A 9,048-nucleotide genomic window follows, 5' to 3' on the forward strand; every position below is an offset into this window, starting at 1 on the left:
ACCAATCAGACCCACCTGTGCTCACTCCGTGCCTGGCTAGTTGCGGTGTTCTCGTTGCGGCCGCTGCGCCACTATCGTAGCTTGGTTGGAGCCATGCTCCCTGAGCCTCACACCCACTTTCCTACATTCGAGGCTCTGCTCGAACTATCCAGGCGATCCTCGTCCCCTTGCTGACGACTGGTTAACTTGAACTCTCAAGCGCCCGCCGTCACTGGATCCGGGTGCTGCAGTAAATAATGCAGCCCTCTCCCGTTGTTGCGGAAGCAGGGTGCTGCTTCAGCTGCGCAGACCGCTCGAGGCCGCCCTTTACCGCCTTCGACGTCGTTCTTATTGCTGCAGCCTGGTACGTCTGTTCCGTGGATCCTCACACCAGGTTTTCGCCCTAGCCATTCAGTAGCTTTTCCTTCGTCCACCAAAAGTTGTATTGACCAATCCTTGTCGCGGCACCAGTTAAATCGAAGAGAAGATCATAAATATGACCCCATCGTGTGGATCGGTCATCAATGATCGAAGCGATGATCCGATTAAACGACAGGGTGGGCAAGGCAAGAGGTCCGGCAAGGCCCGCATTTAGCTGAGCTCCCCTCTCTCTGCCCTCCTCTTCGGCCGTGATCTATCCTTTCCTAAACCCCTCTCCACCAACAAAACTTGCTGCTGAGCTGTTTGGTGCATTTTTTAAGGAAGAAGAAAATGTGGCGCAAATTAGACGTGGACGAAGGAAACGAGGTGAGACATATCGGCCTACTTCAAACTAAATATTTGAAGCAAACCACGCGAAATTTATACATGTCTTATCTAAGCAGAAACATTATTATCAACAAAAAACACGCAAGGTATAACCAAGTTAACAAGTGTAAAAGGGGGTGACAAGGGCTAAAATGAATAAGTACAACACAGCTGAAAGAATGACAACAAATATACTTCAGCCTCAAGAGTAATCATGATGGTCCAATAGCGCTTGCGTGCATTCCAGGCGCCCACCAAATCAAAAAGAGCGAAGGACAGCTACACGTGCTAAACTACACGCGGGGATTTAAAAATGATATTTCTTTTTTACCTAACGCTTGTGACGGCGTGCTGACACACTTGTCGCCGGCTCTTTTGATAAAAACAACCTCGATCGCCTTCTTTTCCGTTTTGTTTCTTGCTCTCCTCAGAAAGTCCGCCTTATCCAGGAGTGGCTCACACCCACAGCGCTTGCAGTGGCCTGCAAGGTGCACTCCTAAGTTGATGTTTACGGCCAACCGTTGTTCTCTGGCTCGTTCGTTGAAGCAACGTCCTGTCTGACCGATATACACCCATTTGCACTTGAAGGGGATGCTGTAAATGACGTTGCGAACAGAGTCGGTGTATAACGTGACGTACTTTTTTGAGCATAACTCCGGTATATTATTGGCCGTTATAGGGCAAAGTTGAGCCAGTTTGCACGGGGCGGAATACACTCGCGCACTTCATATGCGACCTTCTTGACGTTGTTCAAAACCTGTAGATGTACGTTGTTACGTGCGTTTTCTTTTTTCTTTCTCTTCCGGCACTTTTTTACCCTGTTTGTGCTTCTGGAGGATGCTTTCACACGCACACACACATGTCATAACGGTGGGAGCAAATCGGGCGGCTTCCAAGCGGCTGATCTGATTGTTAAAACTTGCATTCAGATTGTGCTTGCAAGATTTCGTTAAGGCCGAATTAAGGCATGTGGTGGCTATTTCCCTCTTTATCAGCTTAGAATGCGCGCTATCGTATTGAAGAAGGCTTTTTGCGAAGGTGAGGTCAAAAAATTGTATTGTATTCCCCTGAGGAACCTTTCTGGTGAAGTCTAGCCCGGCAGATTCCGATAAAAAGGTGTTAGTCACATCCGCCACAGCAGGCACATCAGGCAATCCGAATCAGGCCAATTTAGGAGCACAAAGTAGTCGTCCACATATCTGAAAATTCTAAACACATTAAAATTACAAACGGCGATTTTTGCATGAATGCGCTTGTCAATGTATGCTAGGTAAATGTCACACAAAACTGGGGCAACAAATGAACCAATGCAAATACCATCTTCTTAAACATAAAATGAATCATTAAAACAAACAATGGTGGATTTGAGGTACACTTCTAAAATCTCTAAAAACTGCTTTGTGCTCTGGCAAGCATTGTTCTGGAACTCTTCACCACATACCTCTATTGTTTTACGCACTGCTCTAAACAAGCCCAGCTAGGGTATAGAATAAAACCGTTCTTGCACAACAATTGAAAAACCAATATTTACAGACGCCAACTCGCCTGCCGGAAGATCTTAAACAAGTTCGACCGAGCTACGCACAAAGACATGGTCCTGCACGGTAAGCTTGGTGTGAATGCGCTGAAGATAAGTGGTAACTCGTTTTGCCAAGATCCTCTTTCAGATATAATCACTCTCAGTGGGCACTCTGGCTTGTGCGTCTTGCCCGTAAAGAAAACATCCAGGCAGCTCTTCTTAGCATTGGTGACCGCCTTTCCGAGTTGCTCTTAATTTAGGTTATTTAACAACTGGAGGACCACGACCTTTTGCTTCCTTGGTATATCTTGCGAGGGTTTGAAGTTCTTTGGTATTGCCTCGTTAGCCTTAGAATCAAACCTCTCTAGCGGCATTACGACAAAACCGCCTTCCGTGTCGGCTTCAACAATATGTAACCCCTCATTTTTCAGGCGTTTGACAATCTTCCTGAACGGTGGTTTTTTAAGTGCCTTATCACTTATAGTCCGCAGAAGGCCGTCGACCACGTCTCCAGTGGCTCGTTCCAGGTCCTGCTCGCATGTACGGCTCGCATAACCTCGAACCATGGCTACAATTTCAGTCCTTCCTGAGACGGGTTTGTACCTGAATCCTTCAGTCCTTCCTGAGACGGGTTTGTAGCGTTTCCCAAAACCTGATAGACGTCACTGGAGACGGAAGCGCCTATGAGAAAGACTACAGATGATGTTTGTGCAGCCGCCCGGACTCGTGGTGTAAGCTCGATACGGGTACGCTGCCAAAGGAACTCCGCGCTCTGCGGCGCCAGCAGTTGAAATTCTCGCAGGCTTCCACTGCTACATCTCGTTCGATCGTAACCCTCAACCAGTCATTGTAAAGGCGTACCTGGTGCTATATCTCAGACTTGAGCACTCTGCAAAGTCTTCAGGCGTGGCTCCAAGGGGCTTTTTGAATTACAAATGGTAGTTGCTCTTCCAGCGTCACCACCTTCTGCTTTGTGCAAAAGGAAAATAGCCTCGATCGGCGCTTAGAAGAAGCGATGAGGATAACGCAGATGACAATTTGACTTTGCGTGGTTTGCTGACACAAAAAGGTCACTGTAGAGAAATATGACTTCACAAAACTTGTTCCTGAGCAAGCTGGTACATATTTCAAGAAAGATGAAAACGTGGGGCAAAATAGAAGTGGACGAAGGAAACGATGTAAGACATATACAGGCCCCAACTTCCAACTGTTCATTTGAAGCAACCCACGCGAAATTTATACATGTCTTATCTAAGCAGAAAAAAACAAGAAAAATCAACCAAGGTGTACTCAAGTTAACAAGTGTAAACGGTGGTGACAATGGCTAAAATGAATAAGTAAAACACTGCTCAAAGAATGACAACAAATATACTTCAGCCTCAGGAGTAATCAATATGGTCCAATAGCGCGTGCGTGCATTCCAGGGGCAGACCAAACCTAAAACAGTGAAGGACAGCTGCGCGTGCTAAACTACACGCTGTGAGTTTAAAAATACCTTTCTTTTTCACTTAACGGTGGTGAAGAGGCGCTGAAACACTTGTCGCCGGCCATTTGGACAAAAACAGCCTCGATCACCCCCCTTTCATTAAGGCCGAATTAAGGCATGTAGTGGTTAGCGCCACGTTTTCTTCTTCCCTCATCGACCGGCTGCGTACAACACTATGGTGTTTACCCAAAACACCACGCCTTCAAAAGAGTGGGGCGTTGAAGCCAGAGCGGATATCTGTTCAAAATGATTCGCATTAGCCCCTGATCGTCCACCAGAAACCATTCTTAAATACGAACGCACACGCGACCACAAGGCCAAAAACTCTTTCTTACGGAACCCTTAAGTTACGGAACCCTAAACTTAAGGAACCCACATAAGTTACGGCAAACAGCAAGTCTAGGCGGAACATCTGCCACCTTGTCACTGACCGGGCTTAGTGGTCAAACTACTACGTTTAGCTGGCGTCACATGTACAAAGTGTAAAGAATGTTGTGCCGCGCCGCATAGAAAGTCACGAGACTTGACTACTGTGTTCTCGCACACGCACACACAACATTATATTAGCTGGATAATGGAGAAAGCCGAAACAGACGCTGTAGCACACGAGTGAACTAGATGCGGGAAGATTCAAGTGCGGGAGACAGTACACAAAGTCATGAAGAAAGTCGCGCACTCAGAGACGCCGATCGTGCGACGAGACGATCGTTGATGCGACGACGTGGAGACGTACTTCTCTGGATGGCGACGGGGCAGACAAGTGAAGTCGATCAGGAGTTTCCCTCTCGCTGGCAGGGACGTGACGGTGGCCGATGGCTAGCGGCGGGACGGAAGTGCTTAGGCCTGCGCCATGCCGAGGCCTCGCTGCCCGCGCTCCATGCCACCGGAACACCGCTCACGCTGACTGGCGCAACACCTTCTTGTGGTCTCGTCGGCCGTTGTCTCGTTGACAGCCCGGGCGGTGGCTCAGACGGGAGAGCCGGCGACGGTCCTCAGGCCTACACCGCGATGGTGGCCGTCTTGCTGCCTCCGAAACGAACAGCTTCCGACGTCCTTCTTCTTCTTCCCTGCTTCCTCGATACTGCTTTCTCTAGCGCGCACGTTACGCCACCGGTACCGGCGGATTGGCCCCCACTCTGCACGGCCCCTTCACTACACAAAGTGCCAATGACAAAGACCTAGAGCATAATGAGCCTACCTTATACCCTACACCCTAATCCTAACACCCGCTTCCCCGCTTCGCCTTTGTCACCATGCGCGCTGGAATAACGAGGCTGTCTCTCGTTAAATTCCTTGCCAAGAGTATGGGATGCCGCTGCCCACCGCCTTACTGCAGGGACGGGGGCCTGTGACCTCTGACGGTCATTCCCGAAGCGAATGACTGTAAAAAACAAGCTTCCTTTCCTCCAGCCTCGTCAAATCCTCCGAATCTACTCGGTTTGCACTTTCGACACGCAAAAACATGGCATCTTTTAGCTCCATGAAAGATGTTCACCCTTATAAACAACTGAAAACCCCACCTACCTACCGCAAGCCATAATCCCTGTGCGCGCAGTCCGACAGTCCGGCAGAAAAGAACTCGCCGAAGGCGTTCCTACTACGTGCACCCAGCCACCCTTCGCTGAGACCACGTGGTCGAGCCGAAGGCCTATCAACACAACAAAAGTACTCGTTCTGAGCACGCCCACGTTTTTCACACAAAAAGATAGCACAGAAAGCGTATGCTCTCGCGGCCCTGACATCGCTTCTTTGCAGCTGCACGAAAAGGAAGGAATGTGGAGGCCACGAGCCGAGGCAGCCTGCATACATGAGTCGCCTGGCGGGATTAATTAATTGAGTTGTCGGAGCTTAACTGCAGCTTTTGAATTCAAAACATTTTGCAAAATGTCCTTCAACCGTGAATATTTAGTGAGCCCCATATCGCATTTTAACTGATTTCGCATGTCTTCTCTTTGCCTTTACAGTGGCTCCTATTCCTTTATTGCCGTCGTGGTGCCATCTTTTTCACCAAGATCTCGCGGATAGAAAACGGCTTTTCCACTCCTGCACTGAATATCCTAGCTTTTCCATCGGCCGGCTCTTGTCGTCCGGCGATGACGGCGGCCGTTGATAGTGGCATGTGCACATCCTGCTCGTAATGCACCCAAATCGAAGGCAATAGTTCTGAGCTCTGAAACTTCAGCTACGAGTGAGCGCAGCTCCACTAAATTTGTCTGTCTTTGGATAGTTTCCTTCATCAGTATCTTCAGGCTTCGTTTGAGGTGCTCATACAAAGTTTTCAACCACAGGCCACACTCAGGTATAGTTTTCTATTCTATGTACGATAACTCTATGATCTTCCTGCCTAATTACTTTTCCTGCTTATTGGTGCAATCTTTCCCGTCAGTTTGTTTTCGGCTCTTCTAAAAGCTCCTAATTTTTCCGGGTGATTACGGCAGGAACACACCGTAACACTGTGAAATGCCCATTTTGCTGTGAAAACTGATCATCGACATGGTGTTAGTCACATCCCAGTGCACCCCTCTTGTTACCAGGCAGATCATGCATTTAAAGCCTACTACATACTGCTCAGAATCTCGTCTTTTTGCTTCGTTTAATCATTTCAGAGATGTCTCATCTACGCAATTGAAACCATAACGATCCCTTGACCCTGTCAGCTGACACTGGAGTCGGTTGGTTGAATCTAATGTCTCGTGTTCTCACTCTCGCAGATGATTGATTTATTTATGGCTGGCTTCAGCGCTCGGCGACCTTTTAAATTAACATTCTGAATGCAGTAAGCAGCTACGCAAATGTCCCATGACTGCAACCATGCTACACAGTTCATGTTAAGGACACAATAACAACTTTGTTCTAATTGGTCCTCCGAAAATACGATGATGTGCTGTGTCGATATTGGCCGTATTGCGATAGTTTTTTTTTTTGGTCTAACCACCCCTTGGTTGTTCTGGTGTGGTTTTCGTACACTGAAGAGACACTAACTTCTCGTGATTTATAGATCCGAGTGTGCCATTCTGTCTGGTGAACATGACACCTACTCTAACGTTTTGCATTTTCGACCATTTCATTGCTCCTAGGACCATCCACAGTCACATGGTTCTGCTGTTTACAGAAAAGGCAGAATCTGTGCCCAGAGCTCCAAAAGCGAAAAGTTGCGCACAGCTACCTGATGTTATCACCTGGCTTTTGCGGCTGCCTTTTGTTCCCGCTTTGTTTGTTAACGAACACAAAGCTGCTGCAGTAAAAATCTGATATGCCTGTAAAGGTTTTCGGGAAATGTTTCTCCCATTGAGTTTGGTTTGGCGTTACAGTCCCTGACGGATCACCGTCATTTCTCTTAATCTGACTTCAATGAACTGAGTAAAAAGTCCGGTGGATTTCCTCTTTGCTACACTGGAAACTTCCGGGCACAACCCTGTGGTTCCACCGCAATTGATATTGGGGCCAATACGTTTATCAGCACAAGCCGACAAAGGTGATCGGTTTCTTCTGCCGAACTGACTTTCTCTTAGCTCAATAACATATTTGTGCAGTTCCGCGAATTTTTTCTCGGCTGCAGGTTTCTTGATGTATTTAGTCGCTTCGTTGTTGCTGTCGCCTGCGGAATGCTGAGCCCTTCTGCAACAGCCGCCGCTTCTCCAGCTAGAGATGCTCAGAAATATTTAAAATTTTGTTCCTTGGCAATGTAAGATCCGAGGTCAACTTTTTGCTCATACTCAGCATAAAGCGGTGCCACTCAAAAGCGATTCGTACAACAGTTACCAGTTACCATTCCCAGTTTCGGCAGGCTTAATTACAATATAACGTGGGTCTTGCGCTGTACTTGGGGTGCCACCTCACTTGAACTTTTATTTATGTTCTCTGGCACTGTATTTCTGAACACGTTTGTAGACACAATGACCGCAGTTTGCTTTTCCTTCATCATTATTCCCTCAAATTCTGCATGAGGTGTTTCTGCATCCGATATTTCTGCATTTGCTCTTCGGCTTTTGGATTTTCTTTTATTCTGCACCTGATCAGCGAGTATCTGCTCTCAGGTGACTTCATCAAGAATTTGCAGTTCTGCTGCGTACGTTAGCTACGGTATCTGAGGGCGAGCAGCCATTGACTCCTTTATCAGCCCTCGTTCTCTATCTTTCGGCGGATAACGCTCACTCCCATCTTTTTAGCGGTTCCGACGCCGGCGTTGCCACGTTTATTTTTTCTTCGTGCGTTCTTGGTCGGTCCAATGCTTCATCTTCATTCGTATCTCTGCTGATCCTGTGCAGGCTGACGATCCTTGTGGGCGTAGCGGTAGTATACTGGTCACACCACCATTGGGTGAGAAGAGCGAAAGGAGAGAGCATGAAACAGCAATTTTGAACCCAGAAATATAAAAAGTAGACGGTCACATAAAGAAACAGCATTCCTGCTATTTATCTTGAAGTGCCTCATTTATGTTTTTTTTTATTTTCACGTGTTTTACAGGTGTGTACAAATGATATTACAGAAGGAAGTCCCTTAGTCAAAAATTTTCGGGAAACCTCCTGTGAGAAGGTGAGTAAAACAACAACGCTAGATGAGCAAGCAAGTAGACTATACATGAAAAGAAAAATCGCATGAACGGGCAGAAAGCAATACACAAATGTATACATATACATACGCACAGATATATACATCCACGTGTGGCAATACAAACAAAAGCACATCAAATACGGCAGTTAAAAGGATCAAACATAACAACAGAAGCGCAGCAAAAAATAGAGCTACCTGGAAGACACGTTGGAGGGGGGGGTCGGTAGTTCATTCCTTATTGAAATGAATACGAATACGGCAGTTTGCTTGGCGTAGTATGAGGGAATTTTCGGTAGAATTATGGTAATGTGTTATGAAAAGCGGGGCTGTTGGGGTTAAAAAGTACCTACTGATCGATCCAGTTGTGGATAAATTTATTATTTCTTGCGCAACAGAGAAAATGCACCTTTTTATTTTATATTCAAAAAGGAGGTGTTGGATGCCAAGGTCAAAATATAAATGTTGAGCACTCTCTCGGATGGCTGAAATCAATCATACTGATGGCTCGATTTTCCAAAAAACAAGCGTGAATAAATGAACATCATAGGTACTTCCCCGCGAACCAAAAAACACGTTAAATTACTCTGTACTAAACAGTTATAAGGAAAACGTAGAACGGGGACAGGTAAATGGGCGCAAGTTCTTTTTCGTACATGAATACCAAACGCAATCTTACCAATAGGTGACTTGATGTGCAAGTGGAATTTCAAATGTTTCTCGAGCACTGTCCCACAAATAGGGTGTAATCTGAAGGTTAGATAAA

This window comes from Haemaphysalis longicornis, unplaced genomic scaffold (genome assembly GCF_048455015.1).
Source record: "Haemaphysalis longicornis isolate Haplotype H1 unplaced genomic scaffold, Haemaphysalis longicornis Haplotype H1 scaffold_11, whole genome shotgun sequence".
Taxonomy (NCBI): domain Eukaryota; kingdom Metazoa; phylum Arthropoda; class Arachnida; order Ixodida; family Ixodidae; genus Haemaphysalis; species Haemaphysalis longicornis.